Source organism: Falco punctatus, assembly GCF_963210335.1.
Source record: "Falco punctatus genome assembly, chromosome: 3".
In the NCBI taxonomy this organism is placed as follows: Eukaryota; Metazoa; Chordata; class Aves; order Falconiformes; family Falconidae; genus Falco; species Falco punctatus.
Genome location: NC_137582.1, coordinates 5,337,611 through 5,356,841, shown reverse-complemented (window position 1 = coordinate 5,356,841; position 19,231 = coordinate 5,337,611). Strand labels below are relative to the sequence as shown.

General features: G+C 36.7%; 1 long non-coding RNA gene across 1 annotated transcript in view; it reads left to right on the top strand.

The window, feature by feature from the left end:
• Positions 1-19,231, top strand: part of LOC308059854 — a 52,903-nt gene that overhangs the window by 21,082 nt on the left and 12,590 nt on the right. The window contains exon 1 of the long non-coding RNA XR_013926461.1: positions 1-19,231. This exon is cut by the window's left edge and continues 21,082 nt beyond it. This is a non-coding gene — a long non-coding RNA (uncharacterized lncRNA).

The window sequence follows — 19,231 nt, the reverse complement described above, 5'->3', positions numbered from 1 at the left end:
AGCTACTCATCAATCCATTTGGTTGTTGGGTTGTTTACTCGGTTATGCACTTAACTGATCGCTTACCCATACCATACAAATATCTTTTATATTCCTTGAGATTTAAAACCCTGCCCTAGATTAAAGAAGATAAAAAGGGACTAGAAATGCCACAATATATTTTTATGTTCTGTCCATTCACATTTATTTCTTCTTCTTTTATGGCTTTATAATCTTCCCATCTCTTTCAGGTTTTCTTGCCAAACTCCGAAGGCAGATTTACCACATAAGCTTGAGAATCTTGTTGCACTTTACTCAGCAGCATTGCCTACTCCGGTGACTGGTCAAATGAAGTTTGCAGTCTCCAGATCTGTTCCTTTAAAGAGACATGCCATTGCTGCCTCTGATATTGTTTTTCTGCTCTTTCCAAGTCCCACTGATTTATTTTTTTAAAATCCCAAGACATTAGGTGTCTAACAAAATGTTTACGAAAATGATGACACAGTTTGTCCTATTAGTGTGTAAAGAGATTATAAAAGCATTCATAGTTCTCCCTAAGGACAACAGGACTTACTGTTAATGTCTTAATTATCAACAAGAATAATACAATTAACAGCCCATCATGCTTCTTTCTGCTTACAGATAAATCAGGTCTGTATGGCTTCATCTTTCTACTTACTGATTTAGTTATAACAAAGTAGTCCTCAGTGAACTGTAGTGCTGTTGAATATCTCCCTATAGATGTAACATAGCCTTGTTATATACTCCATAAAAAGCATTATGTAACCTTTGGCAAAAATCAAAGCGATGATGTTTCTTCATAATCAACATCTTACTAAAACCAGCCAATTGTTACACTTGGGTGTCATCAGAACAGCTTGTGCAATGCACTAACACAGCTAATGAATCTTCAGTGTTCGTAAGCCCTTCAGTTTGGATGGGGTGTTGGGGTTTTTTAAGTTCAAAGGATTTTTGCTACCTGTAGATTTCAATAGTTCCTATCTGCAGTGCTAAATAACTGTTAAAAAACATTTTAGAAAGTTTAATCTAGTAAAAAAAACAAAAAAAAAAATAAACGTCCCCTTCATGAAACTTCTTACACTTCAGGTTGAAAGCTTGCAAGCCAATAGCAAGTGACCTTGGAGTCCCAGAAAGCACTTTCCTCAATTCTTCATTCACATCTGTGTATAACTGAAGTGCACACCTATGGTTCCATTTTACTTATTTCAAAAGCTTACTTAGAACTTGTAATTAGTCCCTAATAAGCTTTCTTGTTACAGCTTGAAAGGATTGAAAGGAGGTGCTCTTCTCCCAACCCCTCAAAGTGCAGGTGTAACAGATAAAAGCTGCCAAATTCCCAGGCACCGTGAAACGCTGCTCATTGCAACTAGCCTGGCTGCAGTGTTGATTCCCAGCACTGATCTCTCTTGCGTTAAGCCAAAACACTGATATAGTTTGTCATGGCATAATATAAAACAATATAAAAAAAGAAGTTAAAAATGTCTATATAGAGATGACAGTTTGTTTAGCTGAGTTGGTGGCAAAGTTCTAACATTTTACTGGACATTAGGGTTTTAATTACACTTTTTCAAGCAACAGTCTATAAAAGACCCCAATAACATAAGAGGAAAACCAGAGGAATCCTGTGTCAGAACTTTACAAAAGATTAACATCTTTCCATTTTTAGAGAAGAGATGATCCCCACTGACCAGAGGTTCAGTAGCTACAGAAAAGTACAGTTAAATATGACATTTTTAACATAAATTAATTTTCTATAGTACAGATATTAACTGGAGCTCTGTAAGTGAAAGTATTCAGCCCTTTGAGAATATGTAGGGGAATACCTTCATAAATCTGTTCTCTATTTCATTAATCCCAACATAAGCCATCAGTTAAGCCTGCACTAAACAATCACAGCAAATGTCTAAATCCTGGGAAACCTGCCCACTTTCCAACAGAAAACAGCTGAATAAAGTCTTGTTTCATGATAATTCATACAAGAAAATATCAAATAAACAATTCAAATATAACTCCCTCCAGTTAATTCCAAATAGTTTTCCCATCTCAAAACCAAACTCTCTTTCTCACCATCATACTAATATTTTGGGTTTGGGATGTCCTGTTTTTAAGGACTAAGCTGCTGATATCTGGAAATATTTACCCTGCTTCAATTTTTATTTTTATTATTTTATTATTATTATTATTATTGTTATTGTTGGTTTTGTTGTAAACAGTATGGGTTTTTTAAGTAAATTGCATTTTTTTTAGTACTTAGTTGAATTAGGAATTCACAAAATATATTAGATTCTCAACATTTGAACTTTCTGGTCAGTTGTGACTGCCACCCATGTCAAGTATTATTGGTCCTTCTGTTTCATTCAGAATAAGGCTTGAAGAAACTTTTACCGTTTGAAAATACACGGAAGCAACAAGACTGAATGAACTATGAGATCCACAACAATCTGGATATATGTTTTAGAAAAATCTATACTCTTCAAATTTAATAAGGGCACTGGTTTAACATCACATGATACCAATAAAACCTCAAACAATTACAGAAAGCTTCAAACCCTCACTTTCTAGACATGATTAGTCATTAATACAAACATAAATTATAAATGATAGAGGATTTAATATTTCCTTATCTTTTTTTCAATATTAGCATGTACATGAAATTTTGTGATTGAATAATTTAATTGTATTTTAATGAAGACAAAATAGTTTCTTGTTATGGACAACATTAGTATTGTTATTTGTTCCTGCACTAAGAGTTCAGAGGTGTTTTCATTCTTCTGTTTTCTCACTCTGTCAGGAGGACATCATCCTACATACAGGACTACGTTAATGTGTGTTGTGCCCATGTTTAAATTGTCCTGTGCATGGAGTTTGCTGTACACACATGTCATTGCCTAGTTACAGCCTCAAAAGATGTGAATGCCAATGGGACTGATTTTCTTCATTGTTCAAGATTTAACCACAAATGCAATGAATCTAGTTGTCATTTCAAGTAGATATTGTGCAGATTTGTTGCTGTAGTCTTTTGCTTCTAGTGAAAATATTTCTGAGCCAAAGCCTACGGATAGGTATAAAAATACAAATTGAAATTTAGCAAGAAAACTTTCTCTGAACTTGTATTTTTTCATCCGTTAAAATGCAGCTGGGTACCCTATAGTACACAAACACAGAAAGGAAACCCAACAAGGTTGCAGAAGCATGGAATTTTTTGACAATGTCACAATTAAGATTTTTCATCATTATTTGTACGTGTATCTTTGTCCATCCTCCTTTTATGAGTCACAGTTCTGCATCACGTGTGAAATACTTCTTTACAACATATTCACATGTGGCTTATCTCCACTAGCTTTATCAGCCTTCATCTGCTGTGTCCAGCCATCACAGACTGCCTGTGCACCTCCTTTTCTCTACCAATGTGAGACTGCACCTCTTCAGTTTCTTCATCATTCATATTTAAGATCGTCTCTTCTCTTAGTCAAGCACCACTGAAGGAAAGACCAAGAACAAAGAAAATCCTCCTGTTTCCTACTTCATTACCATTGTGGTCACTTCCATATCCCATTCCACTCTTAATTTTGTGAGAAGAGCAGCTGCTATGCAAACTTTGCTTTGTTCCCATTTTTAGAGATGGGTTATACTCAGGCATATGTCTGTACAGGGTATCTATAGGAGCTACACACAGTACACAAGCCACTACTGGGCATATACAAAATGAAGTTTCCAGAGGTAGCAACTTAAGTACAAATTTTGTAGAATAGCAGAATTCACCCTTTACTTCCAAACGAGATAGCTTGCTGATTTTCATGTCCATGCCACAAAGTATGCATTTTTTAAAAAATGGAACAGAATATTCTTGGTCTTCTTTCAGATGAAAAAAAAAAAAAAAGTGATTTCCTTAAAATAATTAGAAGCAACTTTTTGATCATTTCACAGAAACTTCCCAAAAAGTTAGCCTGAGGAAGAAAATCAGCCTTCAGATTCCTCCCAATTAAATTTTGGCAGTCTTGTAAACAGCTCATAAACAACTGAAACACTTTTCTAATAAAGCAGCCTTTTCTGTTGCTTATAGGCAGTCACTATAATTTTAATTAGATATATATGTGTACAATTTAAATATAAAGTACATTGTATGTATATGTTTTTTAAAACAAGACTAAGCTATCCTGTAATATATAAAGAACGTCAGAGTTTTCCTTTGATCTTTCTTTGTAGTTGAGTCCCTTTAAACCCTGTATCTTAATAACTTTAGTCTTACCAATTATATAACACTTTACATCTTCAAAACACCATACAGAAAATGCTATTTTTTCTTCTGTGTCCTAAGAGCCAAGTCTGAACTCATCTATTCTTTGATCAAGGACAATAGAAATAAAATTATTAAAAGAATTACCATCAGTATCATCACTGAAGCTGTGAGCCAGATTTTGCCACAAGTTCTGGGTGTGTAAATCAGCTCTGAAAACAGAATAGCTGCTCCTGGTCCCTTCAGAAGGAAAGACTGCTTCAAGCTGTCAAGGTGTATGTTTTTGACTGGAGAGAGGGAAAAAATTAACTTCAACTATTTTAGTATTTGCAAACCTTACTAGCACATGAATGAATATGCATTCATTTCCTATACCATAATCTAATGTGTGAAAATATCTAATAAAATAAAGATTATATCATCATATAGAAGAGGAGGCAAGCTCTTGAGAAATTAGAAATTCAAGTATAATGACATGCAAAGACCACAGATTAAAATAACACAGTCAAAAAATATGAAATATCTTATTATAATATAATTGATTCACACTTCTGGTGGGTTGAACCTGCCTGGCTGGATGCCAGGTGCCCAACAAAGCTGCTCTGTCACTCACCTCCTCAGCTGGACAGGGGAGAGAAAACGTAGCGACAGGCTCGTGGGTTGAGGTAAGAACAGGGAGAGATCACTCAGCAATTACTGTCACAGGCAAAACAGACTCGACTTGGGAAAACTAGTTGAATTTGTTCCCAATCAAATCAGAGTAGGATAATGAGAAATAAAACCAACTCTTAAAACACCTTCTCCCCCACCCCTCTGCCTTCCTGGGCTCAGCTGTACTCCTGATGTTCTCTACCTCCTCCCCTCCAGAGGTGCGGGGGGACGGTCAATTTATCGCATGTTGTCTCTGCCACTCCTTCCTCCTCAGGGGAAGCCCCCTCACACTGTGCCCCTGTTCCAGCATGGGGTCCCTCCCATGGAAGAACTCTCCAACAGTTTTTCATGTACTGCTCCATCATGTGTGCCTTCCATGGGGTGACAAGTCCTGCCAGCAAACCCTCTCTGTCCACAGGTCCTGCCCAGGAACCTGCTCCAGCATGGGTTTCCCACAGGGTCACATCTTCCTTTGGGTGCACTCACCTGCTCCAGTGTGGGGTCCTCACTCCACAGGCTGCAGGTGGGTATCTGCTCCACCATTAACTTCCATGAGCTGCAGGGGCACAGCCTGCCTCACCATGGGCTTCACCACAGGCTGCAGGGGAATCTCTACTCCAGTGCCTGGAGCACCTTCCTCCCCCTCTTTCTTCACCATCCTTGATGTCTGCAGAGCTGTTTCTGTCACATGGTCTCACTCCTCTCTCTGGCTGCAGTTGCACAGGTCCATCTCCCTCCCCATCCCCAATATTTTTGTCCCAGAGGCACTACTAGCATCGCTGATGGGCTGAGCCTTGGGCAGTGGTGGGTCCATCATGGAGCCAGCTGGTAGTGGCTCCATCAGACACAGGGGAAGTTTCTAACAGCTTCTTACAGAAGCTGGGTCCCCTATAGTCACACACTACCAAACCCTTGCCATGCAAGCACAATACAACCCTATATTCTTTACTACCTAAATGAGAAAAAATAAAACCACACTTTAGCAAAGTATATAATTTTTTTATGCTATTTGCCAACATTTTCCATTTCACATTTTGGAAATGGATCTAGGCTAACTGAGCAAGAAAATATTCCTATTCTCTCACCAAAGCTCTTGCTGTCTTCAATAAATAGTAACAACTCTCTTGGAAACATATTGATCTGTGTTCTGAAACTTATTGTAAATCCTTTGCAAAAGTTAATGTCAAGTCATTTTCTATGTTTATTATTTACTTCTAATAACATTGACAAACCCATTAGGTGCTGACAATTGTACAGGTTTTCAGATGAGAAATCTTGGCCCTTTCTCATTGTAGAAAAAGGTTACAAGACCCCTTTAATGAGATTCATTTGATTTCTAATTACTAACAAATGCAGAACTCAAGTACATTTGACAAAAAAGAAATAAAGTCATTAACTCCGTCATCAGTACATTAAAAAAAGCTAGCTGAAGACTTGAAAAATCAAACAATGTGGAAACAGAATGCAAGATAGACTTAAGTTTTTGGAAAAACTCCATTAAAGAGAAACACTTTTAATACAAGACTGAGTAAGGAAGCAAATATATAGAATAAATCTGTATTGTTACTGATCTTTAAGAGTTGGTATTATATTCTAATAAAATGCAGGCCAATTTTACAAGGCATCCCAAGGTATCCCTTCTAAAATTTTAATACAGTTTTTGGAAATAATTTGTGAATTAAAGTGCTGATTCCTAGAAGAAAGGAAAGAGAATGTGACCTCAGCTAAAAAAACATCACTTACTGTCTCTTGTTTTTGCTAACGCAAAAAGAGTCATGTTAAAGCTTAGTTCTGAGGCTTTGATCCTATCTCTTCTTTTTTTTTTTTTTTTTTTTGTCAAGCAGCAAATATTTTTACTTTGTCTGAGGGATTAAAGTAAAAAAATCACTCCTTTCTCACTTCATTTGTTTTAGAATGGAATCCTAGAAGACATTACTAAACTTTGAAATTTTCATAAGGACACGAGTGAATCCAATAAAAAATGGATGAGTAGAATTACTTGTGAGATTAGTCCCAGTGAAGGCAACAGCAAAAATCACCTAAACACTATGGTTCAATGCATAGCTGCACTCACACCAATAAATAGGAACTGGAAACACAGTAAACAAAGATTTAGATGCGTAACTACCCTTTGCAAATAAACTTTGAAACAAATAAGAGGTAGAATTAGATTTAAAAGGCACATTGATGCCCATGTTTCCTTCTAGAAAAGAGAAAAAATAAAAGAAAAATATCTAATAAGTGTTGGATTTTGATTTAACAGTCTCTCTGGGTCCAGGCTTGTTCATTATACCAGGAAGGCAGGTTTTCAAGATTCTTTTTCATATATCCCCACACTGATACCTGGTAGGTATGATTTTAAGCCCTGTATCACGGACAGCACTGGTACTAACAGCTTAGTTCTAGAAAAGTAATTCTTAATCTACAGTAGAAATATATTGAAAATGTACAATATAGGTGGAGGTTTTCTTTGTTTGTTTTGCTAGTGACATCAATAAGAAATTTTATATATATATGTATGTATATTCTATAAGTTTTAAATTAGATGTTGAAAACAGAATCTGGAAATAAAGTTTTAAATATATAGTTAAACTGAAAGGCATGTAATGATGTCCTGCTACTTGTATAACTTATTGGTAGTTAACAGTTAATATACAGTAATTTTTAAAGTTAGTTTAAATACTTATCTTAGTCATTTATTTTAAGATATGAACATAAAAGCTCTTTTACTTGTTGTACCATACTACAATTCTCTCACAAATATGCAGAAAATTATGGAATACAAAAATTGTGATCTTATTATCCTTACATATTCATACACTAAATACTATCAAAGCAATAATATGGCTCACCAAGGTCCACAGTGCACACACATGACTTCATCAACCCTTAGTGAACCATAAAGACCCAAAAATAACAATGCAAATCAGTCTTCCATATACACAATACACAGTGAGACAGTAATATTACAGGAACGGTTTTGTCTGCATACAGAAATAGTTTCAGATAATGAAAGTGTCACTATATGATATTTGCAGGGGACCCCTCTACACGCTCCACCAGGTGGAATTCAGAAGAACTTAACGATCCATTGTTGCTCTCGGTAGATTTCAAAATGCAAATTGACTTATTATGTTTCTTTAAGGCAGCCAGAAAAAAATAGTGTAATACGATTGCTATCTCATGAGATGCTTATTTTTTTACTCAACTGGAGGCAAAGCACATAGTTATGCATATAAGCAAATGTCTCTTAATCCTACAAAAAAAGTAACACCTTTATGCATTTTGCTTCATAATTCTTATTTTACGGTTCACAAAAAATAGCAATAATATTTCGGGAAAATTTCACCAAAGTCAGAAAATAAATTAGGTTGGTTAGCCATACCAGGAATAATCTATCCCAGAAAAAATGTACGATTTTTTATTGCTGTCAATATAATGGGACTTACGTGGTTCACATGGATTTGTCTTTTTATTTTTTATGCCAAAACAAAAGTTCCGTTATAAGGAACATAAGGGTATGTATGTCTAGCAAGCTACTCAGGCCATTTAGAAAGCCAGTGACATAGTAACTGCTTGCTGGGGAAAAATAAAGATGATCAAAGTTACTGTCCTGAAGAACTGGGACAGTTATTATTTGACTGGGGGGAAGAAGGAATAATTTAAATGGATACTGCAAACTGTACTGCAGCCTCTGTCAGGTCTTTTTTCTTCTTTGTCACTGATATCTAATCTTCTTTGCTTCTGAATATTCTGGTTTCAAAAGAAAGTACAGTTTCTGGCCTAAACTTCTTCCATGGTGTGCAGCTGGGAAATCTTTAGCTCAGTATCATTTATTTTGGGTCATTGCTGCTCAAAAGGTAGAGGAATATACAGGAATGTGAAGCTGAAATTTAAAAAGTTGTTTGAAGAAATAGGTGTTGGGGCTTTGTTTGGTCCAAGTTTTCACACTTGGGTACTGCTCCAAAACTCCTTCATAAAATTTCTTTGCAACTCTCAACATAAAAAAAATGTATTTCTCAACTGGCTTTTCTGCTAAGGGTGGCTTAATCTCCCCAATAATGTTTCATTTTAGCTGTTAGAGAGAGGTCCCAACTGAAATCTTTCTATTTAGAGGATTATGTATATCCAGCAGAACAGACATGTGCCTTGGCTGTAGAAAAAGTAGATTATGGTTTGGATAACAGTAGACTATTGTCCAAATGCCAAACGTCACTACTTCTGTTTCTAGTAGCACCCTAAAACAATCTTTGAGGTTGTAGCCCAGTTCCTGCCTAACTACTGCTGCCTGCATTCTTTCAGTTCTGCATCATTGTGCCATTTGGGCTGACAGAGAGCAAAACATTTTCTGAGGTAGAATGATATTGACACCCAGGGCAGATACAGGTCACAAAATATATTCTATCTTTAACAGCAATGAAAAATAATGGATAAAGAAGAAACTCTCTTTTCCACTTCACTCAATGTTTTCTCTGTCACGGAACTCAAATGTGAGTTGTTTTTTTGTTCCATTTCTAGCTTCTAATGTTCCAAACACCATATCTATTTCAGAGTTCACTTAAACCAGTAACAAAATAACGTAGTACATCTTTTGGAAAGTTCTACTAGTGCTCAACTAATACCCTGGTAGATATTTTGTCTATAATTGCCTATAAGGGCAATCTGGTAGCTAAGGGTAAAGTAATAATGCAGTTTCTAAACACCTCAATTTATAACCTTTTCTTGAAGCAGGAATGTAACCTATTAACTGTCTCATTACATTGTGCATATATATCTTTATATTTTATTTTAAAACATCAGATAGATAGATGGATGGATGGATGGATAGATAGATAGATAGATAGATAGATAAAAATGTATGTTTCACAGGAGCTGACTTTCAAGATTTGGGGTGCCCAAATCTGTTTTTAACCCATTTTTTGTCATTGCTTTTGTTTTCCACGTAGTTCACACATATAAACAACTACATCAAAGGTTGTCGTTAGTATGAATAGTGCTTTGAGAATCAGCAAACAAATCTGTGTTTTGTTTAATCCAGCCCTTTAGAATACTTGAAGAACAGGAACAATTGCAAAGGTGGAAGTAGAAGAAGAACTGACACAACTTTCATCCTTTTGGTTTATTAACTCTGAAATGAGGAGGTATCATTAATGGTCATAAAGGTGCCTCGGAGAATCTAAAAGCTGCAAGTAAGCAACTATAATTAGTTTCCTTGTTGTTTCTTTCTCTCATTTTCTCTTTTGCTTCAGGGAAACATGCCAGGAAGATTATATTCAAAACTGTAAATGCATCAAAATTACAAATAGAGCTTAAAGAGTATTTGTAATTTTTTTTCAATTGTTTAAAAATAAATGTAATTTTTAACTATTATCCTATTGCCTTAGTTTGAGAGAGATATATATAACATTTTAAAGCACCTACCATAATAGGCCGATCTGATAATAATTATATACATAATCAATATTTAACTGACAGCATCACTACAGTTACCAGACTCAACAAAGAATTAAACAAAATCGATAATGATCCCATCTTCACACCATAGACATAAGAAAATACCTTCGCCTTGAAATTTTCAAAGGATATGGGGTCCCAGAGAAAAGCTGATGTCATGATCAAGGACGATCCTGGAAAACATTTCATCCATTGAAACTGAAGACTCCAGACTGAGCTCCACTAGCTTTTTACAGTTAGAATGTGCAAAAAGACAGATTCTTGAAAGAAGTAGTCCAAAATCAGCTAGAGATCTGAAGGTTAAAACCAATGAACATTCAGAAATTTTAGAAAAAACAGATCCTCAAATCCTGGTATCCTCAAGTTCTGATACTTTTGATTTTGAATAATGTGAACAAATTTAAATGCTAAACAAAACTGTGATTTTTTATGTTGTTTTACAAACTTCATGGGGAACATATTTACTTAAATGAACCACACCGATATCATATTAATTTCGAAAAAGCTGTTTTAGCTCAAAGATGTTTGACAAGAACATTTTGACTAGTGTTTACACTAATTAAGATATTAATCAGAACCCTGAACTGCAAATCCAAGTAATAAAGTGTGCTCAGGAATCCTTAGGTACCTCATTCATCCAGCCAATGTGAATGCCTTAATCTTCTCCAGCCATGAGTGATGGAAATCAATGATTAACACAGGAATGAGATAAAGAACCAAACGGCATTGTCATAGCCAGACTCCCAACTACATGGCAAAATCTCTGACAGTTTCATGTATGCATTACAAAGCAGAAAGGACCAAGAAAGCACTGTAAGTATGAACAGAAAGAAATCACCTTAGGAGAAATACTTCATCTTATGGGAAAACTTGGGAAGAAAGCCTTCAGAGGTAGAGTTGTGTGGTTAAAGGGAAGTATAAGAATGTTGACTGGGGTCAATGTCAAAAGTGAGATACTGGCTGCAACTGAGCTGGGAAAAAAGCAGCTACCACTTTAGAACTAGACAAACTGTGATATACAAAATTTATCCTTGATTTTTCAAGAAGCCTCTTAAAAGATTGATTCCATAGTTTTCTTTAAGGTATTTGATCTAACTGGAGATGGTAAAGCACTGTTTGACTCGATATGGGAGATTTTCCTATGAGACAATAATAGACTTATGTTCATTTTTGTGGTTTCACATGCTATCTTAGAATATTTATTACTCTTATGAAAGCCATAGCACCTGGAACGATTAAAAGGAAAACTAGTGTTTCAAGGTGTTCTGGATTTCTGGACCAAGGAGAAAGAAATTAATAAATAAAGCCTATTCAGAAACAAACTTAACATAGTGTACATCAGGCCTAAATGCCAGACACTTTCTTAGTAAAGTGATGGAGGATTTTTGAGTTTTGCTTGGGTTTTTTCAGTGTATTTTTTAAATTGGTCATCTCTAGAATCAACACAGAAGCAGAGAAAACTGAGGGTAAAGAAGCAGAAATCCAGCATATACCTACGTCCATTAGAAAAGTTGCTACATAAGGTGCAATCACAGTTGTCTTTACATGATGTACTGAGTTTATACATCATAGTGAAACATCATAAATATTTATATGAGACCTGGGATTGTATGAATGCTTCTGCCTAGTCATCACTTGGAAAATCAAGCATCTAAACCCTGTTCAACCTTTTCAAAATCCAGTAGAATATGTTTCAAATTATTAAAATAAATTGTCATGTTAAAAAGGGGGGTTTCCTTGAACCCTTTATATTTGATCAGCCTGCCAGTTTCCCAAGAAAGACAAGACCCTTGTGCCCGACCAGTCTGCCCGCTACCTGTGCTTTGGCAGCACACTGTATCGGAGGGTGACTCGACTAAACTGTTCAGGGACCCCTGCTGACAGCATCACTGAGTCAAATCCCTTACAACAACTACTCAGATCTCTGGAGACTCATGCAAAATGATATTCAGCTAAAGATTTTTATAATACAAAATGCAAGTTTATAACACAATAAGGTTCAAACATTGCTGGTGATAATACACTGACTGCAAAGCAAGCTTAAAACAATCCACCTAGTAACACCTAGTGTGAGTTAGTCATAGAATAAAGTTCTTACCCAGTAGGTGTCCCTATGGGGGAGAAGACAGGTGCAGCCTATTGACTGATCCCAGAAGTTATGATGGAGTCTTCCCTAACTTATCCCCTCCTTTGTTGCTTCTTATACTTTGTAGTACATTGCATATTCATTATCATACACAGGACTGGTTTCAAGTTTCTTGCTTCTAATACAAATTAGTGCGCATCCTCAGGTAGCGCTACTAAAGTTTTCACTAACTACACATGCTCTCCCTGCAGGGTTTTGCCCTCTTTCAGGGGAGCTATTTGAGTTGGAGGTCGTGATCTCCTACTACCACAATTACCTTTGTTCTACTTTCAACTAATTTTCTGTTGATGTCTGTGGATTACAACACCTTATCCACTTGTCTCCTGCAGCCAGAGCTTTCCTCACTTGAAGTCTTCTTTCTGCAACAAGTTAGACCTTTTCACCATCCATTCTTTGTTTCCTGCCCTTCATGAGGGCTGATTCCCTTCATTAGAAGTAACAACTTTAGAACCCTCCTTTTGAACTTATTTCAGTCCAAGACCAGTTCATTTTCTTTAGGTGGAGCTTGAGTGACTCCAGTCATACATGTTTTTGTTACTGATTGGTATCAGCGAGGTGTGGTAGTAACTTGGAGGCAGGTAACTTTGTGGTGGAGGTGTGCAATGGTTGTTTCACCTGAGGAAAGTAATTTCACCACAATTGTTGGCTCAGCAGTGGACATCTCATTATTCTTCATGTGACAACTGCTATGCAGCTTATCAGCTGTTTGGTACCATCAAGTTTCCATTCCTGCAGGGAGCACAAAAGCCTGGCTGTGGTGTCTCCACTCCACTCCATCCTCCGTCACTCCTATCAGCATGTGCTGAGATGGCAGGGTGTGTAGCTTAGAGAGCTGTGGTGATGTAGATTCCATACATGCCAACCATCCTGAAGGCAATAGCTGTATTTTACCCAAACAACTTTCTGTTATACTACGCCTCTATTAGGTCCCAGTTTCCTCTAATTCCACCCCAAAGCAATTTTCCTGCAACAACAACAACAAAAAAGTTGTAAATAGATTTCACCTTAACATGAAAAAGGGGTTTTTTTCTGTGTGCAGTGCCATATACAGGTCCAATTACTTTTTATTCCTGTGAAGAGTATTTGAACATGAAATTGTATTGCTATGAAAATAGCTAAATACCCAAACCCATTTTTTAACAGAATCAAGAATCACTAAACTTGGAGCAGACAAGCTTAAGTCATGGTTTTATGTCTGTTACAAATTATGCAGGCTGCAGTGTGCCTGAGAAGCCTCTCAGCACCTTACTATGCAAATAAACTAACTACCAACAGCTTTAACTCAAAGTATTCTTGCTGCTGTTGCTTTTTCTGTATATGAATATTATTTAAAAGTAGCACAGGTGATTACATGATAGAAGCAACCAAAGAAATATGCATTCATGTGCTTCATTTAAAAGAAAAATTACTTCATTTAAATACATGTTTTAGTGACTTCTGGAGAAGTAGAGAACAGGTAGCCAGTAAGAATCTTTATTTCTGTCTTCAAAGAAGACCCCCACTCTCCTGGTCCCTTTATATCTTCAGTCTTGCCTTATGCTGCTTGTTTTAAAATCAAACACTACTTTCACATCAGAAAATAACTAAACATTTGAACAGAAGTCTTGTAAAAAAAAAAAAAAAGTCTTATATCATCCTCATTATCTTTAAAATTCCCAAGATGCCCAGAACATTACTTCTGCTAATGCTCAGAACGGCGGCAGTGCTGAGGTAACAGTGTATCACCATGCCATGGTTGGACAGTGCCAAACACAACACAACAGACCATCTCTGAGTCTGTCTGGACCAGGCTACACCTGGAAGGGAGGGCTGAGCTCTTCCACAGAGCAGTTTTGGCTGCAGAAACCATACAGTTCTCTGCTCAAATAAACAGGGAATTGTAGTCCCTAACCCTGATTCAAGATTTAACATAAGTTTCATACCGGAATAATAAACCCTAAAATTAAGTAATTTTCTCATTATTACTCACTTTCTAGGTGGATTTCTCATCTTATTTTGGGGAATTGGGATGGTCTTTTTCTTCTCGTTACCACACAGCAAGCTCTATGCGCCATGGTCTCTGACACCTGCATATCCATGTTACCACATAACAGAGGATTGATGACAACCCCTCTCAGAATGTTTGTGAGGAGAGAAAGAAGCATGTTACACATTATATTATTACCTAGTAAACTGCTTATCTAAATAGGAGTCTTGAGAATAGTTACTTTTAAATTACTTTTGCTACTAATAAGGAAAAGTTAAGGAAATTCTATAGAAATATAAAATCAATATTGTAGCCGTTTGACTTAATTTCCAAATACAGAATCATCAGTATAATTCAAAGTAGCTAAAAAATGTAATCAAAAGTCTGTATTCTGCCAAGGGAACCTTCATCTTCTGTCCAACTTACCAGAGGTAAAAATTCTTTTTCCTAAGTAATAAGTGTTTCTGTTTTCAGCCTTAAAAATCAGTTAGAGCTGCCAGTGAGTAATTAAACTAACCAATGAGATGTTATTTTAAACTACAATCCAACTTCCTTTGAACTGTTTTGCACTAAACCTTAACTACCATATCTGCATTCTTCTGATTCCTTTATAGCTTCACAAGCTTGTTTCTCTGTGGGTTGCTTTCAGTCAAATATCACCTGCAGTCACACTAAGAAATAATTAAGTACTTTTAATTGCAGGTTTTCAAAAACCAAACCAAACTGAACCAAATAAAATGTAGGTCCATTCCATAAAATGAAAGTTATCTAATGCTACTGCATCACTAAAGTACAGCTAGCTATAGTGTGCAGATTTCTGTCGTGTAAGAAAAGGCCTACTGCAGTTAACTTTAGCAGTCAGGTTAATTGCATTTCTTCAGTCTAAGTACACCATTGAGTAAGTTGTAAAGTCATTTAAATGGGTTGCTGACCCACTTCTGCATTTTCTTTTTCAGATGTTGGTATTAAAATTATATTGTCCGAAGTACATGCACAATAGGGGTTAGATTTTCTCTTGTGTGGTTTGCTATATTGTTTTCAAAAAGTCTAGAACATTTTATGTATCTAATATTGAACCAAGTAACAAAGAAGATTTATTCAAAGTGAGAATGTGAACGATAAATAAGTCACATATTTCCCAGCGATTACATTCTTGCTGGTTTATGAGTTAATAATATGGATAAATGGTTCCTTTAACATCCAGCTCTCTTTCTATCTATTCCTTGCATCTTGTGATGCTTTTTGCAAACCAGACACTTACTAGCATTGTCTGCTTTGCATATCCTTTCTCCTTCAAAGCATGTTAAAAGAAATTGTTGAAAGCATCCTACCCCATTCAGCAATACAGCATGAATAGTCACTCCTGCTATCATCACCATTGAGTGTTGGAGGGTCCTGGGCAAAGCATTTCAACAGACCCTTTTATGCTTATGGCTCTGTAGTTTTGCCCTTTGGTCTCACCTTAACCTCCATCATGTCAAGCTACAATCCCCTACTCTGAACTAGTAGGAGATAGCTGAACTCCACAGCACATGAGATAGTGTTTTGGAGCAGCATTCCCTCCTTTTTCATTTCCCTTTCATTCAGCAGAGCCTTAGGAGCCCATTCTCCCTCCCTGGAGTACAACTGGCCCCTGTTTTTTCACACAGAACTGTTCTTTCTCTGATTTGAACACAGAGGCCTCGGGGACCCCCGAAAGATTGTACGGTATTTCCAGTTCCAACTGACAAGTCCAGTTCTCTTTTCTTCCTAGCCTGCGTGTTTCTCTGCAAACTTCAAAGCCAGTTCCTCTGCCGACTTCTGCCAGCACTGACATGAAGGGCCACAAAGGAACAGGAATTAGAGAGGAGAGGGCTCACGTCTGTTTGGCATGAACATCTCTACCTCTGTCGCTGACCTCAAGAGACTCCAAAACAGCGAGGGTTTCCTACAGCGTCCCTGACTTTCTTTGCTGAACCTAATCCCTACACTGTCCTCTGTCCAGTACTAGAACAACGAAGACTCTTCACAGCATTTTCCCCTGGCCTCCACCGTGGGGGAGCTCAGCAAGCACAGCTTCCCTCTGTGTTTGCCCGGACCCACACAGAGAACAGAAAACCACAGGGAAGGTGCTAGTCTGCCCCATGGGAACCCATTGAAAAATAGGTTCGGCATCAATGCAGCAACGATTGCCAATGGAGAAAGCAAAGAATGGGAAGAGGAAAAGACAGAGAGGAGAGTGGCAGTTTTCTCTAGAGAAAGGAAGAATGGCTTTCTGGGAAGGAAGGGGTTACTTTGAGTGTCAGGAACAGTTCTTATTTCTTGAGGGGCATACTTGGATGTCCAAAAAGGAACATTAAGGGCAGTAATGATCAGACATGAATTAATACAAAGAGAACCATGTTCACAAAATGGGAATCCTAAAAAAGATTTGCATTCTTAATGCATTTTAAAATCTGTAGCAGTTTTATCCTCCGGGGTGAAAACACACTGCACTTGCAAGGGCATGAGCATGTTCACAAGAAACTTGGGGGAGGGGGGAAAATTCATTTGTCATTATTTTCAGAAATCATTCATAAGTCATCTCATCACCAAATGGGATGTCTCCCCGTGTCTGTGGGCTTCCAGCCTGTAAATATGCAATAAATGGCTTAAAAGCCAGAAACAGGTTATGACACATACGCTGACAGGCACAGACAGTGTGAATGTCACTTTGCAAATCTGAATTGGATGGAATGTGCTCTGTTTCACAAGCTTCAAAGGCATGCTACATCCAAGCTAATACTCCCTGCCTCTCTCTAGTTTTCCAATGCAAATCTGGGTTATTAATAAGGGTCTCAAGATCTATCCTGTGACTTCTATCTTTCTGAGTAACACAGAATGAAAGCTTGGCTGATGCATGCAGAAATCCTAATGTACTCAGGTTTTAATGCAATGAGACCTTGAACTGCATATAATAGCATTCAAAAAGTACCAGATTTCATAGGTACTTGTGTAATATTAATGAAAAATCACTTACAACAACAACATATACTATATTCTTTTTCACCACTTTCTGTTTTAAAGTCATTTACAAATCAACCCCCACCAAAATAAACCTAACCTTTACTTTTCATAGATCACAGCCACAGTCCACCAAGTTCTTGCCACTCTTAATGAACTCTGTTATTTGTTAAGAGGTCTTTAATACCTACCAATATCTAGGTCTGACTGACACAGACACTTGATACAAGGTATTTGGCTTTATGCCTACCCCAGGTGGAATTCTATTAACGTAGGTTGAGGTGTAGGTATCTTTTCAAGCATCAGAAACTGAATCCACAATACTGCAGAGGAAATGATCGAATATGCCCCTAAAATATAAATAAGAAGATGCAATAACTACCTTCCCTTGGTTTGCCATGCCTATCTTTCCAAAAACATTTATTTCTCCTTCAAGTAAGCTTTCACCCATAACGCCACTGTTCCAGCTTTCCGGACAATTATAAAAAACCTGTGTGAATGTCATCCTTCATTGAACTAAAGGCTAGGTCAAGTACCATTCTACAGCAGAAATGTGGACATACTAGCCTATCCTCAAGTCGTCTTAAGTTCTCCTCAAAAATATTAATTTCAAATAATATTTCATAAAAAAATCATTGACATAGCCTCTTTTCTCTCCTCAATATCTCCTCACCAGAAACCATGGCTAATTAATTCCATGCAGACTCTCTGAAAACATTTCTCTAACTTATATTCAACTCAGTATTCATTATGTCTTTCTGAAATCTGAAAAAATATTACTTGGTACTCTCTGGTACTACAATCTGCAGAAATTAATAATTACTGCTTGTCCTTTTAATATATAAATCTAAATATAAGCCTCCCTCAAAAACAAAGGGGAAACTGTACTAATGTCCATTTGTCTAGTACTTCCTAATCAAAATAACTTATTTTTGCATTAGTAGCTGCCTTACTAAGGGAAGGACAGCAAGTAACAAGTGCTTTTAAAAACAGTTTAAGCTTTTTAATCATTCCATTGGTCTTAGTTGGCTTTGATACAATCTTTGATGTACTTTTTATATTTACTTTTGCACCACATCTTAACAGCCACCTTAAAGTTAAATTTACTCTAATAAAGTGACACATTTTAGAGTTAAGAAGCTCCACCTGCTGGAGATTCAGTTGTATATTACAACTTTTTCTGTTATTTTTATAATCTTATTACTTACACCTTTATTATCTTCCTTTAATGGAAATCTCATTCTTTTACATTACTGAAAGTAAATAATTAGCCAATAATATTAATTGCCCAACACTATAGCAGAATATCTTAACAGTATTTACTGATAGAAAACATAATATGGAACATCTGGCTTACTGCCTCACTTTGCTTTCCACTCTGCTTTTATTTCCAGGCAACTTTATTCCACAGAACCAATGTAATAAAGTCCTGAAATTCTTTTGGACCACAAGTTTAGTTAATGCTTAAAAATGTGATTGCAAGTCCTGATATGCAACCTTAGCTTCTATATCAGATCCAACTAGAATAAAAAAATCTATGAAGAACATTCATATAGCTTTTGCACAGCATGGCTCATTTTTCAACATCATGAGTGTGACACACAGTCTAGATGTTTCCCCTTTCATGATTAAGTATGTTCCAACCATTTTTCAGAAATAAAGTTATTTTATTTAAACGATGGTTGGTATCAATCTTTTCAGCTAGTTTTTATGAACAGCAGCTGCCAGAGGCCCATGATGGAAGAACGGTGCAAGCACCAATGCCAGATGATGACAGCTTTGACAGAGAATACAG